This window comes from Sapajus apella, unplaced genomic scaffold (assembly GCF_009761245.1).
Source record: "Sapajus apella isolate SASKATOON/1434 unplaced genomic scaffold, GSC_monkey_1.0 scaffold2, whole genome shotgun sequence".
Lineage (NCBI taxonomy): Eukaryota > Metazoa > Chordata > Mammalia > Primates > Cebidae > Sapajus > Sapajus apella.
In genome coordinates this window covers 79,729,635-79,750,158 of record NW_022436942.1, presented here as the reverse complement: position 1 = coordinate 79,750,158, position 20,524 = coordinate 79,729,635, and the positions used below count along the sequence as shown (strand labels likewise).

The window sequence follows — 20,524 nt, the reverse complement described above, 5'->3', positions numbered from 1 at the left end:
ACCTAAGATCAGTTATTGGAAAGCAATTGAGATCTTGAGGGCTCCGGCCTTTGGAGTATTTAGAAAGCCAGACAGGTGCTATAACTGATTGCTTGCAATTACCATGTTTTTTTTTTTTTTTTTTTTGAACAATGGCTTATCCTTTAGACTTTGTATATTTTCCACATTAAAGGAGGACATTTGATCATTGACACTGGCAATAAGTTGTCATTTACTTGAATTCTTTCTTGAATTTGGCTTGTTAGGAAGATGGATGGATTTCTTTCGACCAAACAATGTCAGATAATCTGTCCCTCAAATTTAGGTGACAGACCTGAAAAAGGCACTAGATTGGGTAAAGAAAGACAGGTGAAATATTTTCATCACTTATTTTGCTTCATGTTACCTAGTTGGGAAGGATGAAGGGGGGAGTCTTAATTACACAAAAAGAAAGCAGGTGTGAGTGAAAGGCACGTGCTCTAAATCATTGACCTGCTCCGCCAAAGAACAGAAACATTAAACAGGAAAGCACATTGAAGAGAATCAGAAATACTCTCATCAGCCGGGCATGGTGGCTCACGCCTATAATCCCATCCCTTTGGGAGACTGAGGTGGGCAGATCACCTGAGGTCAGGAGTTCGAGTCCAGCCTGACCAACATGGTGAAACCCCGTCTCTACTAAAAGTACAAAAAAATTAGCCGGGTATGGTGGTGCATCTGTAATCCCAGCTACTCTTGAGGCTGAGGCAGGAGAATCTCTTGAACCTGGGAGGTGAAGGTTGCAGTCAGCCAAGATCGTGTCACTGCACTCCAGCCTGGGTGACAGAGTGAGACTCTATCTCAAAAAAAGAAAAAGAAAAAGAAAAGAAATACTCTCACTTATAAAAATACTCTCACTTATAAAAAGCATTTTTTTCTTTCGTCATTTAGGTTCTTTTTTTTTTCTCTGCTAGTGTTTATGAGACACGGTGACAGGCAGTGGCTGGGTGTCAGGCCAGCATGGGAAGGAGTTGGAAGGAGTATCTGCTTTTTTCTTTTTTTGTGGGGTGGGGGGAGGTGGGGTTTGAAGAGAGTCTTGCTCTGTCACCCAGGCTTGAGTATAGTAACATGATATTGGCTCACTACAACCCTGTCTTCTGGGCCCTTGATCACTTCACCTCAACCTCCTGAGTAGCTGGATCTACAGGCGTGCACCACCACACCTGGCTAAGTTGTGGGTGTGTGTGGTTTTGTTTTGTAGAGACAGGGTTTCACTGTGTTGCTCAGGCTGGTCTTGAACTCCTGAGCTCAAGTGATCCTCCTGACTCGGCCTCCCAAAGTGATGGGATTACAGGTATGAGCCACCATTCCTGGCCTGAATCTGTTCTTAATTCTCTCTTTTAATACAGACTTTTCTCAGGAACTTGATTTCTAAAAAACAAAGAGCCATATGTCCCATAGAACATCCCGCTGTATGCATGTGTCCAAGTGTGTCTTGTGGTGTCATTTAGCTTGTTCTTTAGTTCTTGCAACTTCTGTAAATTGGATATAAGTTTTAAAGGTTTTATTACATTAAAATAAATATAATTGGCTGGGCGCAGTGGCTGACACCTGTAATCCCAGCACTTTGGGAGGTTTGAGGCAGGTAGATCACCTGAGGTCAGGAGTTCCAGATCAGCCTCACTAACATGGGGGAGGCCTGTCTCTACTAAAAGTATAAAAACATTCGCTGGGCATGGTGGCGGGCACCTTTAATACCAGCTACTTGGGAGGCTGAGGTAGGAAAATTGCTTGAACCCTGGAGGAGGAGGTTGCAGTGAGCTGAGATCACGCCATTGCACTCCAGCCTGGGCAATGGGAAACAGAGTGAGACTCTATCTCAAAACAAACAAACAAACAAGAAAAGTAAAGTAAATATAATCATTGGTAAGGCAATGGCAGTCTGATACCCCGTTATTCAGTTATTCTTCTCTCCTTGCTCCAGTCTGGGTGGTGGTGCTTTGGTCCCCTCCTTGCCTGCCTATCTGGCCATTTGTGGATGGTTTCAGTGTATGTTGATCATTCTTTCCTGTATCAATAATGTTATCAGGAGCCAGGTGTGGTGGCCAACACCTGAAGTGCTAGCTACTTGGGAGGCTGAGGCAGGTGGACTGCTTGAGCCCAGGAGTTAGAGGCCACAGTAAGCTAAGATCACACCATTGCACTCCAGGCAGGGTGAGAACAGGAAGACCTTGTCTCTTTAAAAGACAGCGGCCAGCCAGGTGCCGTGGCTCATGCCTGTAATCCCAGCACTTTGGGAGGCCATGGCAGGTGGATCACGAAGTCAGGAGTTTGAGACCAGCCGGGCCAACATGGTGAAACCTTGTCTCTACTACAAATATAAAAATTAGCTGGGTGTGGTGGCATGCGACTGTAATTCCAGCTACTTGGGAGGCTAAGAGAAGAGAATTGCTCAGCTAGGGAGGAGGAAGTTGCAGTGAGCCAAGATCATGCCATTGCCCTCCACACTAGGCAACAGGCAACAGAGCAAGACTCTGTCTCAAAAAAAAAGAGGGAGAGAAAGAGAGAGAAGGAAATGAAGTCTCAGTTTGTCTTCAGTGCAGTGGTGCAGTCATAGCTCACTGCAGACTTGAACTCCTGGGCTCAAGGGATCCTCCCACTTCAGCCTTCCAAGTAGCTGGGACAGATGTGAACCACTCTTTTAAAGAGATGCGTAATCCCCATCTCTTAAAAAAAGACCTGACCAGGTGCAGTGGCTCACATCTGTAATCCTAGCACTTTGAGAGGCTGAGGCGGGCAGATCATGAGGTCAAGAGAGCCAGACCATCTTGGCCAACGTGGTGAAACCCTGTCTCTACTAAAAATACAAAAATTAGCTGGGTGTGGTAGTGCATGCCTGTAGTCCCAGCAACTCGGGAGGCTGAGGTAGGGGAATTGCTTGAACCTGGGAGGCGGAGGTTGCTGTGAGCCGAGATCAGGCCACTGCACTCCAGCTTGATGACAGAGCGAGACTCCATCTCAAAAAAAAAAAAGGCACGGCATTCCACTGTTTACCAAGTTATTTACAGCGCCTCCTTGTGGTGTATGAGTTCACTACTTCCATTTTAAAGATGAAAGAATTGGGAAATCCCTTTACCTCTGAGAGTTAAGATCACAGCCTAAGGCCAGTGCTGTGACAGACCTGTAATCTCAGCACTTTGGGAGGCCCAGGTGGGAGGATCAGTTGAGCCCAGGAGTTTGAAAACAGCCTAAGCAACATGACGAAACCCTGTCTGTACAAAACACACACACACACACTAGCTGGGCATGTAGTCCCAGCTGCTTAGGAGGCTTAGGTGGGAAGACTGCTTGAGCCTGGGCAGCGGAGATTGCAGTAAACTGAGATTGTGCCACTGCATTCCAGCCTGGGCGACAGAGTGAGACCCTGTGTTCAAAAAAACATAATAATAATAATAAAACAGGGCCTTGCGTGGTGGCTGCCTGTAATCCCAGCACTGCAGGAGGCCAAGGCCAGCAGATCACCTGAGGTCGGGAGTTTGAGACCAGTCTGACCAACATGGAGAAACCCCGCCTCTACTAAAAATACCAAATTAGTTGGGCATGGTGGCGGATGCCTGTAATCCCAGCTACTTGGGAGGCTGAGGGAGGAGAATACCTTGAGCCCAGGAGGCAGACACTGCGGTGAACCAAGATCATGCCATTGCATTGCAGCCTGGGCAAGAAGAGCGAAACTCCATCTCAAAACAAAACAAACAAACAAACGAAACTTCCCCTCCCCATCCCCCAGAAAAAGAAGAAAACACAGGCTGAGCTCAGTAGAAAGAATAGGGGTTTACCTGGGGGTGGAGAGAGGAAGGCAGATGAGGATCGAAAAACATAACCTATTGGGTGCTGCTGTGCTTACTACCAGAGTGGGGAAATGGTCTGTACACCAGACCTGCCCTCGCACAGTTCACCTCCATAACAAACCTGCACATGTCCTGCTGAACCCAAAATGAGAAAGAAAGGACTGGAAGCTGGACTCAGTGGCTCGTTCCTGTAATCCCAGCACTTTGGGAGGCCAAGGCGGGAGGATCACTTGTTGACAAACCTGGGCAACATGGAGAGAACTCATTTCTACAAAAAAAAATTAAAAAGCTGAAGGCTGGTCTAGGTGGCTCATACCTGTAATCCCAGCACTTTGGGAGGCTGAGACAGGAGGATCCCTTGAGCTCAGGAGTTCGAGACCAGCCTAGGCAACATAGTGAGACTCTGTTTCTACAAATTATTTTTTTAATGTTAAAAAAAAGTTTAAAAGTAAGAAAAAAACCCAGGCCCGATGGCTCACACCTGTAATCCCAGCACTTTAGGAGGTTGAGGTGGGTGGATCACCTGAGGTCAAGAGTTTGAGACCAGCCTGGCCAACATGATGAAACCTCATCTCTACTAAAAATATAAAAATTAGCTGGGCGCGGTGGCAGGCGCCTGTAATCCCAGAGGCTGAGGCAGGAGATTCGCTCGAGGCCAGGAGGCAGAAGTTGCAGTGAGCCAAGATCGTGCTGCTGCACTCCAGCCAGTGTGACAAGAGTAAAACTCCTTTCAACAACAACAACGACAAAAAAAAAAAAAAAAGAGAGAAGAAAATATATACAAAAATTATATGGTCATGGTGGCATGCAACTGTAGTCCTAGCTACTCGGGAGGCTAAGGAGGGAGGATCCCTTGAGCCCCGGAGTTGGAGGGTGTAGTCAGCTGTGAGTGTGCCACTGCACTCCAGCCTGGGTTACAGAGTAGACTTTGTCTCTTAAAAGCAAATACATATAGATGGTCGCAGTGGCTCAATCCTGTAATCCCAGCACTTTGGGAGGCTGAGGTGGGTGGATCATGAGGTCAGGAGTTTGAGACCAGCCTGACCAACATGGTGAAACCCTGTCTCTACTAAAATTACAAAAAATTAGCCGGGCATGATGGCACGTGCCTGTAATCCTAGCTACTCAGGAGGCTGAGGCAGGAGAATTGCTTGAACCCAGGAGGCGGAGGTTGCAGTGAGCTGAGATTGCGCCACTGCACTCCAGCTTGGTGACAGAGCAAGACTCTGTCTCAAAAAAAAAAATAATAAAATTAAATACATATATACATACATACATAAAAATAATTGGGGCCAGGCCAGGTATGGTAGCTCGTACCTGTAATGCAAGCATTCTTAGAGGCCAAGGTGAGACCATGTCTCTACAAAAAATTTAAAAAAATTAGCCTGGTGGTGGCTTGTGCTTGTAGTCCCAGCTAGTTGGGAGGATGAGATGGGAGGGTTGCTTGAGGGCATGAGTTTGAAGCTGCAGTCAGCTGTCATTGGCACCAGTGCACTCCAGCCTGGGTGACACAGTGAGACGCCCTCCCTGAAAGATTAAAATTAAAAAGATGTTTTCCTCAGGCGATAAAAAGTCATCTTTGACGAAGGTCGTTCCTCCCGTGAGGATTAGCTGGCATTGTTTGGCAGAGCTTTTCCTCGTCAGTTGGGGCTACCCTTAAACACAGTTCCTCCTAAAGGGGGAAAAAAAACAGTTGCCCCTGAACAGGCAGCACGAGGCTTCACTTCTTTTCCTTTAAATGGTGATTTTCAAAGTAAGGAGTTGGTTAATGGTTTCTTAAATGGTGACAGTAGAGTTTTGTCAGGCTTTTTCTATTTTGAGTGTCTTGATGGATCTATGAAAATCCATGAAATGTAGAATAAGAATGGTAACTGAATAGAGAGGCCCAGGGCAGCCGCCAGGGAAAGGGGAGAGGGAGGGAGGGAGGGAAAAGCCATGTGTATTGGCATTAAAGTGTCCTCAGAGCCCATCAGACCCCCCACCGTGACTGTTGGCAGCTCATTTAAGAAGTGATTGAACTATCTCTTTGGTTTGGTTAGTTTTAACACATCCCAGGGTTTAGGGCCTATACTTTCTAACCCTGTTACCTTTCAGGAATAGAACCTCCAATCACTCTTTTTACATTTTTTTTTTTTTTTAAGAGACAAGGTTTTAGCAAAAAAAACCAAAACTACTGTTGGTTGTCACTTGTCTTGTTTTGTCACCCAGGCTGGAGTGCAGTGGCGTGACCGTAGCTCACTGCAGCCTCGAACTCCTGGGCTCAAACAATCCTCCCACCTCAGTCTCCCAAGAAACTGTGACTACAGGCATACTACCATGCCCAGCTAATTTTTATTTATTTATTTATTTATTTAGGTGGGCACAGGGTCTCACTCTATTGCTCAGGCTGGTCCCAAACTCCTGGGCTCACATAATCCTCCCACCTTGGCTTCCCAAAGTGGTGGGATAATAGGTGTTAGCCACTGCATCTGGCCTAAAATCTCTCTTGAGTGATGATAGCACCATAGGGAGATGCCCCCGCTTTTGGAGAGGAAAGAACACCTATTCAAAGGAAAAAGGTTAGTCTTCTCATCTCTAAGTTTTCCTTCTTTCTTTTTTTTTTTTTTGAGACTGAGTTTTGCTCTTGTTGCCCAGTCTGGAGTGCAATGGCTCACTGCAACCTCCACCTCCCAGGTTCAAGTAATTTTCCTGCCTCAACTTCCCAATTAGCTGGGATTACAGGCATGTGCCACCATGCCCAGCTAATTTTGTATTTTTAGCAGACATAGGGTTTCTCCATGTTGGTCATGCTGGTCTCAAACTCCTGGCCTCAGGTGATCTGCCCATCTCAGCCTCCCAAAGTGCTGGGATTACAGGCCTGAGCCACCGGGCTCAATCCTCCCTCCCTCCCTCCCTCCCTCCCTCCCTTCCTTCCTTCCTTCCTCCCTTCCTCCCTTCCTTCCTCCCGTCCTTCTTTCCTTCCCTGCTGCCTGGACTGGAGTGCAATAGAGTGATCTTGGCTCACTGCAACCTCCGCCTCCTGGGTTCAAGTGATTCTCCTGCCTCAGCCTCCTGAGTAACTGGATTACAGGCGCACACCACCACGCCTGGCTAATTTTTTGTATTTTTAGTAGAGATGGGGTTTTACTATGTTGGCCGGGCTTGTCTCAAACTCCTGACCTTGTGATCTGCCCGCCTCAGCCTCCAAAAGTACTGGGATTACAGGCATGAGCCAACATGCCCGGCCAAGTTTTTCTTTAAAAAAAAAAAAGAGTTGTTTTTTTTTTTTAATAGATGGAGACTTGCCATGTTGCCCAGGCTGGTCTCAAACTCTTGGGCTCAAGCAATCTTACTGCCTTAGCCTCCCAAAGTCCTGGGATTACAGGCATGAGCCACTGTGCCTGGCTTTTTATTGTTTTTGTTTGTTTTTTGTTTTGTTTTTTGAGACAGCATCTCTCTCTGTCCCACAGGCCTGAGTGCAGGCACAATCTTGGCTCACTGCAGCCTTAACCTGTTCGGCTCAAATCATCCTCCTTCCTCAGCCTCCCAAGTAGCTGGGACTGCAGATGTGTGCCACTACACCCAGCTAATTTTTGTTTTTTTTGTAGAGACGGGGTTTCGCCATGTTGCCAGGCTGGTCTCGAATCCCTGAGTTTGAGCAATCTGCCCACCTCAGTCTCCCAAAGTGCTAGCATTGCAAGCATGAGCCACTGCACCCAGCTATTTTTGTATCTAAACATAGAAAAGGTACAGTAAAAATACGGTCTTATAATCTTACGGGACCACAGTCATTGACCAAAATGTTTTCTGCAAGTGCTTGACTGTATATGGTTTTTACTAAGGTAAAATCTACCTAACCTAAAAATGTTGAAGAGAACAACTCATTGCCATTTAGCACATTCACAATGTTGTACAACCATCACTTCTATTTAGTTGCAAAATATTTTCATCACCCTCAACAGGAAACCGTGTACCCATCAGCTGTCACTCCCTACTCCCCCTCCCTTGGTCCCTGGAAACCACTAATCTGCTTTCTGTCTCTATGGATTTGGCTGCTCTGGACTTTTCATATAAATGGCATCATACAATATGTGGACTTTTGTGTCGGGCTGCTTGTGCTCAGCATCATGTTCTCCAGGCTCGTTCCCTTTGGAGCATGTGTCAATACTTCACTCCTTTTTATGACTGAATAATAGTTTCATTGTAGGGATAGACTGCATTTTATTTATCTATTCATAAACCAAATGGATATTCGAATCATTTCTACCTTTGGCTATTGTGAATAGAGCTGCTACGAATGATGATCATAATTTTACTTATATTTTGGCCTGTTTACTGTCTTCTTCTTCTTCTTTTTTTTGAGATGGAGTTTCGCTCTTGTCACCCAGGCTGGAGTACAGTGGTGTGATCTCGGCTCACTGCCTCCTCTGCCTCCAGGTTTAAGCATTACTCCTGCCTCAGCCTCCTGAGTAGCTGAGATTACAGGAGCCCACCACCATGCCCGACTTAAGTTTTGTATTTTTAGTACAGATGGGGTTTCGCCATGTTGGCCAGACTGGTCTGGAACTCCTGACCTCAGGTGATCTATATTCCTCACGCTCCCAAAGTGCTGGGATTACGGAGCCCAGCCATTTACTGTCTTCTTTATCATCTCATTTTGATTTTCTCTTTTTTTTTTTTTTTTTTGAGATGGAGTCTCAGTGTCACCCAGGTTGGAGTGCAGCGTCGTGATCTGGGCTCATTGTAACCTCCACCTCCCAGGTTCAAGCGATTCTTGTGCCTTAGCCTCCTGAGTAACTGGGGTTGCAGGGGCATGCCACCATGCCCGGCTAATTTTTGTATTTTTAGTAGAGACAGGGTTTCACCATGTCGGCCAGGCTGGTCTCAAACTCCTAACCTCAAGTGATCTGCCCGCCTTGGCCTCCCAAGAAGTTGGGATTACAGGCGTGAGCCACCATACCGGGTCTATTATCTTATTTTGAAGAACCTTTGGATGTGGGCTTTTGTTTTGAGACCAGGGTCCACAAAACTTTAGATCCTATTTCTCCAAGGTCCTTTTTTGGAGGATGATGGGCTAGACAATGGGTTGGGTGCTCTGTTTAGGAAGCAAACCAAAGGGGAGATTTGATCTTGTTACAAAAAATATCATTAAATTACAGAAGCCTTGATTATAGGCCAGAACTAGGCTGGCATTTTACATATATTTAGCTGCTCGTGTTTTCAGGTGGGGGTGGTTTATAAAGTGAACCCACCTGTGTCGTTCAAATTGCCTCGCTGAGCCTTAGTGTGGATTTTGGTAGGGAAATGAATAGAGAAGAACAGTAATTTTCTAAGGTCAGCAGAGGCGTTGGGAATGGGGCAAGTGGTGGAAAAACATGTCTCAGATCAATGCCACTCATCTGTTAAATTAGTTAATTTTTAAAATTCTGGCTGGGCACCGTGGCTCATGCCTATAATCCCAGCACTTTGGGAGGTTGAAGCGGGTGGATCATGAGGTCGGGAGTTCAAGACCAGCCTGGGCAACTGGTAAAACCCGGTCTCTACTAAAAATACAAAAATTAGCTGGGCATGGTGGTAGGCGCCTGTAATCCTAGCTACTCGGGAGGCTGAGGCAGGAGAATTGTTTGAACCTGGGAGGCGGAGGTTTCAGTGAGGTGAGATCACGCCATTGCACTCCAGACTAGGCAACAGCGTGACTCTGTCTCATTTGACTCTGTCTCTTTTCTTTCAAAAAGAAAAAAAAAAAAAAAGTCCTTTGCACAGTCACACATCTTCCAGTGAATGTAAATATTTATTGGTTGGTTTTTGGTAATGTAAGGAGACGTAATTAGGAGAAGAATTCCCACTTAACAGAAAGCATAGTCTATTGAAAGTACTCATATGATAACTATATGTGGTTTTTTAAATGCTTGTGGAATGACTCTCCAGGGGAAAAATAAAAAGCAATTAAGTAACATTAGGAATTTCCTTAACAGAAATAACAGCAGCCCTTGGCCTGTCCTACTGTCACTGTTTGAATCACAATTTTATTCAGGTAGCCCTGGGGTCCTATGTTAAGTGATCAGAAAGTTCCTTTTATTTACATTGTGTTAGAAAAATAACTCTCCAAAAGATCTTCTGCTTTTGCTGTTAAGGGGGGCAAGTCTACTGAAAAGCAGAGACAAATGGTAAAATAATAGTAAATAACTGAAGCGCATATTCTCAATTGCTTGTTAGGCATAAATTATTACTTGCGTAGGAAGCAACCCTTTGCAGACCTCCTGCTCTATTACCCATTTTTTTTTTTTTTTTTTTTGAGACAGGGTTGTGCTCTGTTGCCCAGGCCGGAGTGGAGTGCACTGGCGCGAACTGGGCTCATTGCAACCTCCACCATGCCTGGCTAATTTTTTTTTTTTTTTTTGAGATGGAGTCTCACTCTGTCACCCAGGCTGGAATGCAGTGGTACAATCTCGGCTCTCTGCAACCTCCACCTCCTGGGTTCAAGCAATTCTCTGCCTCAGCCTCCCGAGTAGCTGGGATTACAGGCACCCACCACTACACCCGGCTAATTTTTGTATTTTTAGTAGAGTCGGGGTTTCACCATCTTTGCTGGGCTGGTCTTGAACTCATGACCTCGTGATCCACCCGCTTCGGCCTCCCAAGGTGTTGGGATTTCAGGCATGAGCCACCACGCCCAGCCCATTTTTTGTATTTTTAGTAGAGAGGGAGGCCGGGCGCGGTGGCTCAAGCCTGTAATCCCAGCACTTTGGGAGGCCGAGGCGGGTGGATCACGAGGTCAAGAGATCGAGACCATCCTGGTCAACATGGTGAAACCCTGTCTCTACTAAAAATACAAAAACATTAGCTGGGCATGGTGGCGCGTGCCTGTAATCCCAGCTACTCAGGAGGCTGAGGCAGGAGAATTGCCTGAACCCAGGAGGCGGAGGTTGTGGTGAGCCGAGATCGCGCCATTGCACTCCAGCCTGGGTAACAAGAGTGAAACTCCGTCTCAAAAAAAAAAAAAAAAAAAAGAGGGGGGTCTTACTATGTTGGCCAGGTTGGTCTAGAACTTCTGACCTCAAGTGATCCGCCTGCCTTGGCCTTCCAAAGGCTGGGATTACAGGCATGAGTTAATTCTGTTCCCTCTTTAGGGTCATGTTTACAAATGGTGTCCACTGGCTCAAGAGGGTACCAGCCAGTCACTGGTCTTCACATAAAAAGGATCCGTTCTGTTTCCCTACCGAGCCTCTGAAAAATGATGTTCCCAAGCTTTAGCTGTGGTCTTTGTGACACGGGCACAAGGAAAGGGGTTTCACGTTGGAGAGCCCCTCCCCCTGGGTAAGCCAGGGTCCAGGGGACAGCTGCTGCCCAGTCTGCGCTCCCCACGGCCATTCCTAGAAGTGGGCATGGAGAGGCTGGTGACTAACTCAGTGTCATCAGTCTTCCCGTCTTCCCTCCTTTCACCTTCGAACATTGCCTGGCACAGCTGAGTCTGGACAAAACCTCTCAGCAACCAGGGGTCATTTCTGAGTTGTCACTCTCTGATAAACAGATCAGAAATGTACATGACACCCAGAGAGAAAGCAGAGAAGTGGGTGACAATTGTGATGGAGGAGGACTTGGCTTCCATCTGTTTTTGTTTATTTCCACATCACATGGTGAAAGTTCTGGATCCTACTGGCTGGGTCACATCAGCTTTGGGGAGCTCTGTCTAAGAATATAAGTAAGCCTTGGCCGCGTGGAATTGGGAGAGGGTTAAGTTCTTAGGATCACTCAAAGACGAGGACAGAGGGAGGAAGGGCCACTCAAAATCACAGTGTAAATGCTAAATTTTAATTTGGCAATTCCGTCGGGCAAGGGCTGGCATAATTTGTATTTTATATACAGTCCAGCACACTATTAATACAAAACAGATGCTGGATAATTGTGCGCGCCGGTTAACTAAAGGAAACTTGATTGAGGGTAATAGAGAGGTAAGAAGCATTTTGCAAGTGTCAAGAGAGGAATTTGTCAAAGGTGACAAGACAGTGGGCTTCCTAGTGTTTGGAGGGATCCCACTACGTTGTCATGTCCTCACCGTGGCCTCCTGGTTCCACACTTGGCCCTTGCCAGATCAGACAGCCACCTTGGGATTGAATTTGAACCTAGAATACAGAATTTACAGCATCTAGTAAGGGACACTTAATTTTCTTTTTTCTTTCCTTTCTTTCCTGTCTCACCCTGTTGCCCAGGCTGCAGTGTAGTGGCACGATCTCAGCTCACTGCCACCTCCGCCTCCCCAGTTCAAGTGATTCTCCTGCCTCAGCCTCATGAGTAGCTGAGATTACAGGCGCGTACCACCCCGCCCAGCTAATTTTTGTATTTTTAGTAGAGATGGGGTTTCAGGATGTTAGCCAGGATGGTCTTGAACTCCTGACCTCGTGATCAAGTGCTGGGATCACTGGTGTGAGCCACCGTGCCCAGCTGGGACACTTAATTTTCTTCTGCTTCAGCCTGAGTTTGTCACTTGGATGATTACACCGGTCTCATTTGCCATCCTCCTCCCTTGTCCCTGGCATGAGACATCGGAGTGGCGTGGTTAACAACCCAGGCTCCAATTTCCTACGGAGTCAGATCCAGGTTCTTTCCCTTTCTCGTGGCAATGCGCCTCAGTCTCCTCATCTGTCAAGTGGGTAAACGATGGTACCCACCTCACCGGGCTGTTTAAAGGAGTGAGATCATGTCTACAGCAGACTTAGCACTAGGCCTGGCCCTCTGAACATGCTTAAGGCTGCTGTCAGTGCCTGGGCCCCCGGAGGGAGGTCTTTCTCTGGATGGTGTTATATAAGAGACTCTGGTCTTGAAAGCCACTTCCTAATTTTATTTGGACCTTCATTTCCTCACCTGTGAAGTGAGGGGGTCAGGTGAGACCCCCTTCTATCTCTGAAATGATCTAAAGGGAGGAAGGGAGTTTGTGTTAGCAGCAACTTCTGTTTGTCCACCCTTTTCCTTTCCGTTCTTTGAGCCATGATAATTGAGAACTGTGTCTTTTTACTTCCTTAAATTCAGAAGTGAGCTTCGAGAGTCCTCAAAGGAAATCAACCTCAAGATAATTCTTTTGCTCCTGATTAGTAATGGGAAAAACCTTTGAGAAAAATTCCTGCTTAAGACATTTCTCTTTCTCTGTTTGTTTTGTTTTGTTTGAGACAGAATATCACTCTGTCTCCCAGCTGGAGGGCAGTGGCACAATCTCAGCCCACTGCAACCTCTGCCTCCCAGGTTCAAGCGATTCTCCTGCCTCAGCCTCCCAAGTGGCTGGGATTACAGGTGTGCACCACCACACCTGGCTAATTTTTGTATTTTTAGTAGAAACGGGGTTTTACCATATTGGCCAGGCTGGTCTCGAACTCTTTACCTCAGGTGATCCACCCTCTTTGGCCTCCCAAAGTGCTGGGATTATAGGTGTGAGCCACCATGCCCAGCCAACAGGGTAGCTTTTAAAAAGCTGAGCCCCTTGGGAATGGAGTGACAGGAGGTGGAGGGAGGTACAGGGTGTATTCTTTTGCTTTTTGTTTTTGTTGTAACTTCGAGAAAATTCTGAAAAATATGAGGGGAGTGATGGTCAGGTATGGTGGCTCATGCCTGTAATCCCAGCATTTTGGGAGGCTGAGGCGGGTGGATCACTTGAGGCCAGGAGTTCCAGATCAGCCTGGGCAACATGGTGAGACCCTGTCTCTACTAAAAATACAAAAATTAGCTGGGCATGGTAGCACCCCGTGTAATCCCAGCTACTCTGGAGGCTGAGGCACACGAATCGATTGAACCCAGAAGGTAGAGGTTGCAGTGAGCCAAGATCGCACCACTGCACTCCAGCCTGGGTGACAGACCAAGACTCTGTCTTAAAATAAAAGGGGAATGGGCCAGGCGCAGTGGCTCATGCCTGTAATCCCAGCACTTTGGGAGTCCTTGTGATCCCAAGGTGGATCATGAGGTCACAAGTTCAAGACCAGCCTGGTCAAGATGGTGAAATCCCATTTCTACTAAAATACAAGAATTGGCCGGGCATGGTGCTGGGTGCCTGTAATCTCAGGTACTCGGGAGGCTGAGGCAGGAGAATCGCTTGAAACTGGGAGGAGGAGGTTGCAGTGAGCTGAGATCGCACCGCTGCACTCTAGCCTGGGTGACAGAACAAGACTCCACCTCAAAAAAAAAAAAAAAAGGGGGGGGGAGTGAGAAAGGAAACAAAACAGATACGTTTCAGTAAGTCGACTCGGATTTTTTTTCTATAGTGGGTGTGTAAATTTCAGACTTTAAAATCTACTCAGTAAAACTGACATCCCTGCTTATTCATTTTTGCTGACTTTGCTAGAAGCTTCCTGAGTTTTGTTTACAAGGTCTCCAGCACACGGCCTGCCTTCTTTGAAAGGCCAGTCCAGGACCAGCCTGCCCATCCCTTCTGTTCTCACTGGATTTCGTGGCCAGTGGCCTGGATGTGACTAACAGATGGCCATTGGAGAGTTGGTCACCTGATTTCATGGCTTATTCTTGAGAAAGACTCTGATCTTTTTACAAGCTATCCATCCCTTGGTAAATCCTTCCCCTTGTATAGATGGAGAAACTGAATAGGTACAGGTGTGCACATTTAGTGTTGCCTTGGACAGGTGGATGGTATGTATGCCAAGTCCTTCTTAGCGTGTGTTTAGCTATGGTTTTGATGCTTATAACGGCACTGGTCATTCCACCTCATGGTCATGAGCTCTTCTTTCAGTGTAAGGGCTGCTGGCTTAAGTGCCCGATATACTTTTTTTTTTTTTTTTTTTGAATGAAGATCCAGGTTTCTAGCAACAATTTTTTTCAGGAGTGGGCTGCAGCTGGAGTGAGCACTAGGAACCTTTGCAGTTTAAGAATTCAGAAACCCGCACCTTCCCAGGCAGCCTAGGGGGCGGCCAGTGTCCTAGGAGAGCTGCGTTCAGGCCTACAGCGTCCTCCACCTTTCCGAGGTCGACTCAGAAGAGGGTTCCTGTCCAAGGCAGTGGGGTGCCCACCGCAGGGCAGAGTCAGAGCATTCTGACAGCCCCCGTCAGGCGGCTCGAATGGGACTCCTGCCTGCACTACTTGACCTGCAAAGGCGAACCCGAGTGCCTGGCGTGTAGCGCCAGGAGGCCGCCCCAGCCCAACCGCCCGCGTCGGGGGAGACTGGGCGCCCAGATCTTATCCAGGGCAGCGGGCCTGCAGGCTCTGGGTCGGGGGCTCCTGGGTTCGTGCGCGTCAGGTCCTGGTCCCGGAGCGAGTGCAAACGCGGGAGCCCGTGTGCCCGCTGCTGGGGACCTGGGGAACCGCTCCTGGCGACGCGTGCAGGGTCGTCCCCCACGGCCCGGGCGCCCCCGGACTCCCGCGAGACGCCCCACGGGACCACACAAAAGACCCCACCCCAGGCCAGGCGTGCATTTCCTGTTGCAGCGGTGGCGGCGTGCAGCCACCCATGTGCATCCCGCGGCGCGCGGGCCGGGCCGGGCGGGGCGCGGGGCACGCCCCCACGCAGCCCCAGTCCCGGTGCTCCGGCCGCGAGGGGCCGCCCTCGGCGGGCCCGCCCCCGTGTCACCGCAGGCCGGGCTCCCTTTGTGTGCGGCCCCAGTGCCGCGGCCGCGCCATTGGCCCGCCCGCCCGGGGGGCCAGCCCCTTCCTGGCTCGCCTCATGCATATGCATGAGCGCCCCGGCCCTCCCTCGCCGGCCCCTCCCCGCCCCCTCCCGCGCGGGCGTGCGAGGCGCGCGGCGCGGCTCCCTCCTCGCGGCAGCGGGAGCCCGAGCCCGAGCCCGAGCCCGAGCCAGGGCGAGCCGAGCCTGCTCCGGGCGGGCGGCGGCGGCGGCGGCGCCGCTCCAGCCATGTCAGCGCGCGCGAGCCTGGGCCCACCATGAGCCATGGCCATGTCCGTGAGCGCCGAGGACGACGACTATGAATCGGAGCCGGACCAGGTCGGCGGCCCGGGGTGGGGCTGAGGGAGGGACCCGTCGCCCGACCTCCCAGCCGCCTGCCTGACGCGCCGAGGGCGGCCGCGACGCCGCCGCCGCCGCGATGAGGAGAAAGTTTTGCCGCCGCCGCCGGCGGGGCGACCGGGGCCGGGCCCGAGCGGGGCGTGGAGGAGCGCGGCAGGCCCGCAGCCGGCCCGGGCAGGGGGCGTGTGCGGCCGGGCGAGCGCGCGGGGCGCCGCCGAGCGCCGCGGGGACAATGTGGGCCGCCGGGCCTCGCCGTCGGGCGGGCCTGCGGGGCGCGGGCTACGGCCCGGGGCAAGTTGCGGGCGGCCGCGGGGCGCGCCGCGCCCTCCCCCGGCGCCCTCGCCCGCGGCCCACGCGCTTGCCGGCCGCCCTGGGCGCACCCGGACCCCGCGGGCGCGGGCGCCTCCTGCTTCTGCGTTCGCAAAGTTGCGCCGGGACCCTCGGCCTCGGGGCTGGAGCGCTCCCCGGGCCCGTGGGCCCGACGGCCCGAGCTTTTGTCTGGGCGCCGCACGCCCGCCGCCCGCCGTGGGCAGACGGAGACAGGAAGGGGTGCAAGCCGCGGGCCGGCGCGGGCCACCCGGAACCCGGGCGAGTCCGCACGGCGGCGGCGGCGGAGGAAGCCGCGACCCCAGATGGCAGGAGTTGGCCTCGGTGGATTCTGAAGGAAAAGCAGCCTCTCTCGGGACCAGGGGGAGAAATCTGTGTGTAAAACAAAGCCCTGGGTGTGTTTATGGCGTGAATTTACTACGGGAAGGTTCGTGTTTAGGAAGAGGGCGAAGAAAGTTGAGGCTTTACGAAGTATAATTTGCAAAATAGTATTTGGAACAGGACACAGGCCAGGTAGACGTATCCGAAAAATTAAGAATGGGATGGGTTGAGTTAGCATGTGGCATTGGACAGACTTGGGTGAACTAAATGCTTATTTATAATCCCGATGGGATAAAGGTATTTTGGAATGACCCAGCCAAAATGTGGGAACTCTTTTTCCCCCTATCATTAGGTGCAATTGAGGAAGTGGACTATACGCTGTGCTTAAATAGTATCACACGTCGTAGTATTAAGTGGTTTTACGTAACAGACAGTTGATTTTTATTTTGTCAGCTTTGCTGGAGAATTTTCAGGCACGTGTGCCCTTTGCGGTGTTGTGAATCTAACGGATCTTTCGGACTGGATTAACTTAGCAACGATTCAAGTGCTTTTGGCTTGAACTTTTATCAAGTCAGTAGCCCCACGTGTGAATGGCTCTCAAAATCTTGTTCCATAGCTCATACTTCAATTCCTGCTTTGAACGTTTTCATTTCAGTTTGGGGTCTACTTAATCCTGCGACAGTTTGCTATTTCTGGAGCATTCGGTCATTCATTCATAGGATGTCGGTATTCTGTGTCAACTGGGCTTTGATGTCTCCACTCAGCTTTGGTGTTTCAGGATTGGGGTTCCTGTTAGCTGATTTTTGTTTGTTTTTAAATTTGGTCACACCCTATGGCCTGTAGATACAATTTCTGACACTGCAAGACTTACTATGTCTCTGGGCTTAAAAACATGTTCTCGGGTTCTGCCACTCCTGAGAGAGACTTGTGTTAAAAGAGGACCTGTAGGCCCGGCATGGTGGCTCACGCCTATAATACCGGCACTTAGGGAAGCCGAGGCGGGCAGACACCTGAGGTCAGGAGTTCGAGACCAGCCTGGCCAACATGGCGAAAGCCCCGTCTCTCCTAAAAATACAAAAATTAGTCAGGCGTGGTGGCCAGTGCCTTTAATCCCAGTTAACAGGGAGGCTGAGGCAGGAGAATAGCTTGAACCCAGGAGGCGGAAGCTGCAGTGATCCGATATGGTGCCATTGCACTCTAGCCTGAGTGACAGGAGTGAGACTGTGTCTAAAAAAAAAAAAAAGGATCTGTATTCCTTGTAGCCAAATTTTTTTCTTCTTCCGTCTCACATTGGATAGGCCAGTTGTGGCACTTGTGGAGTCCTTAGCAACGACTTGAGGTTGTGTTATTCACTTTATTATTTTTTTTCTCACTTGGTGCATTGAGGGAGGCGACATCTAAGCTAGGGCAATAGGCGGCAGGTTTGTCCCCTAGTCCCAACAGAGAAGGTGTTTGTCAGCTAAGGTACCCTGCACTTGGGGGACACTCCCCTCGCCTCCCTGCTTGCTTTACTTGGCAGTTTTCTCAGCCTGGGTCTGAGAAGAGTGGCTCTTTCCGAGGATCTCGAAGCCATTTGCATCTTCCAAAGCAGAGCAAGGGTCTCTGGAGTTTCCAGCTTGCAGGCTCCAGACCCAGCTCTTCTTGGAAGTTTCTCTCTACTTCTGCCTCACCCTGCTGAGTGGGTTTGGCACCAAAAGAGAAGGTCCTTCATAAGAAGAGGTTGCCAAGTCCTGGAGTGTGGATGGATGAGTAGACTCGCCCCCTGCTGGATGAAAGGACTCCTCTGAGGGAGGCCGTGGCTGCTTGGAGGTTGCTGCTGCCCAGTCCATCTCTGTAGGTGGTGTAGCCCTCACTCCCACCCCATCAGAGTTTTAGCTGTTCCACCTTCCAGGCCTCCACCTTCCGGCAGCCAAAACTCTGATGCACTTCTCATCCCCACCTGAGACTTTCGTCGTGCTGGGCTGGCCTGTCTGCCCCATGCCTTCCCTCAGCAGCCTGGGTTTCCCCAAGTGTCACAGCCTGTGGGACAGGAGCTGGGGGCGGGCCTTGGGCGACTGAGCCATGTTGGCGGGAGACCCCATCCTCGCTCTTTGCTGGTGTGCACCCTTGGCGGGACCTTCTCCCACAGACTACATTTGCTTCTCTAGTACAGAATGTGTCAGAAAATTCTTCAGCTTGCTTTCCAAGTTGAAGAGGTGCCTCTTAAAGGAGGGCTCTTAGGGAGAAGAAATCTTGTTCCATTTTGTTTTTTGTTTGGAGTCAGGGTCTTGCTCTGTCACCCAGGCTGGAATACAGTGATGTGATTATAACTCACTGCAGTTTTGAACTCCTGGGCTCAAGTGATCCTCCTGCCTCAGCGTCCTGAGTAGCCAGGACTGCAGGCACACATTGCTGCACTCAGCTACTAATTTTTTTGTTTTTTATTTATATAGAGATGGGGTCTTGATATGTTGCCCAGACTGATCTTAAACTCCTGGCCGCAAGCAATCCTCCCACCTTGGCCTCCCAAAGTGTTGGGATTACAGGCATGAGCCACTAGCCTGGCCAGTTTTTTAATTTTGTTTTTGAGGTGTAGTCTTATTCTTGTTGCCCAGGCTGGAGTGCAATGGTGTGATCTCGGCTCACTGCACCCTCTACCTCCCAGGTTCAAGTGATTGATTGATTCTCCTGCCTCAGCCTCCTGAGTAGCTGGGATTACAGGCATGTGCCACCACACCTGGCTAATTTTGTATTTTTAGAGACGGAGTTTCTCCACATGGGTCAGGCTGGTCTCCAATTCCTGACCTCAGGTGATCCGCTGGCCTTGCCCTCCCTAAGTGGTGGGATGAGCCACCATGCCCAGCCTTTTTTTTTTTTTTTTTTTCCCTCTTTAAATAAAAAATAGCTTTTATTCTATTTTTTTTTTTGGGGGGGTACCAAATTTCTTTATTTGAAGGAATGGTACAAAGAACTTAAGTGGATGTTTTGGTACAACTTACAGAAAAGGTAAAGGAAACCCCAGTATGCATGCACTGCCTTGGTGACCAGGGAAGTCACCCTGTGGCTATGGGGAAATTAGCCTAAGGCTTAGCTTTCATTATCACTGTCTCCCAAGGTGTGCTTGTCAAAGAGGTATTCTGCCAAGCCAGATTGGGGTGCTCCCATCTTGCCAAGTTGGTCACGTGGTCACCCAATTCTTTGATGGATTTCACCTGCTCATTCAGGTAATGTGTCTCAATGAAGTCACACAAATGGGGGTCATGTTTGTCAGTGGCCAGTTTGTGCAGTTCCAGTAGTGACTGATTCACATTTTTTTCCAAATGTAATGCACACTCCATCGCATTCAGCCCGCTCTCCCAGTCATCATGGTCTGGTTTCTTGATATCCTGAAGGAAGATGCAGCCACCTCGTTGGTTCTGCAGCTTCATCAGTTTCTCGGCATGTTCCCTCTCCTCATGAGATTGGTGAAGAAAGTACTTGGCAAAGTTCTTCAAAGCCGCATCATCGCAGTCAAAGTAGTAAGACATGGACAGGTAAACACAGGAGGCGTAGAGCTCCAGGTTGATCTGGCCGTTGATGGCGGCCTCTGAATCCTGGTGGTAGTTCTGGCGCACCTGCGAAGGTGATGCGGTCGTCATGGCGGCCGCTAAGGAGAGGCGGCGGCGGTGGCTGGGCGGCGCTGGAGAGGCAGCGGGGGCCTTGGGGCGGTCCGAGGCCGCGGTGTGGAGGTGAAGGAGGGCTGGCTGTGAGCGGCTGGCCGGGGTGGGGGACGAGCGCTGGGTTCCGTCCAAGCACTGTTGAAGCAGGAAACCACGGCGACTCTGGGCGAAGAACGTCTATTTTTCTATAAAAATGACTATAGGCTGGGTGCAGTGGCTCACGCCTGTTATCCCAGCACTTCTAGGAGGCTGAGGCAGGTGGATGGCTTGAGCTCAGGTGTTTGGCCAGCTGGGCAACATGGTGAAATCGCATCTACAAAAAAGTACAAATATTAGCCAGATGTGATGTCACATACCTGTAGTCCCAGCTACTTGGAGGCTGAGGTGGGAGGACTGCTTAAGCCCAGGAGTTGGAAGCTGCAATCATGGCCCCACTGCATTCCAGCCTGGGTGACAGAGTGAGAGCCCCTTTCTCCAAAAAAAAAAAAAAAAAAAAAAAA

The 20,524-nt window shown here is 49.7% G+C and overlaps 1 protein-coding gene and 1 pseudogene across 18 annotated transcripts in view; one reads left to right on the top strand and one right to left on the bottom strand.

Moving 5' to 3' along the window:
* Positions 1-20,524, top strand: part of KDM2B (lysine demethylase 2B) — a 165,418-nt gene that overhangs the window by 106,679 nt on the left and 38,215 nt on the right. The gene's annotated exons all lie outside the window — the stretch shown is intronic.
* On the bottom strand, positions 19,297-20,198 carry LOC116526074 (annotated as a pseudogene). Its single transcript, XR_004257958.1, has one exon. The product of XR_004257958.1 is annotated as a ferritin heavy chain pseudogene (transcript).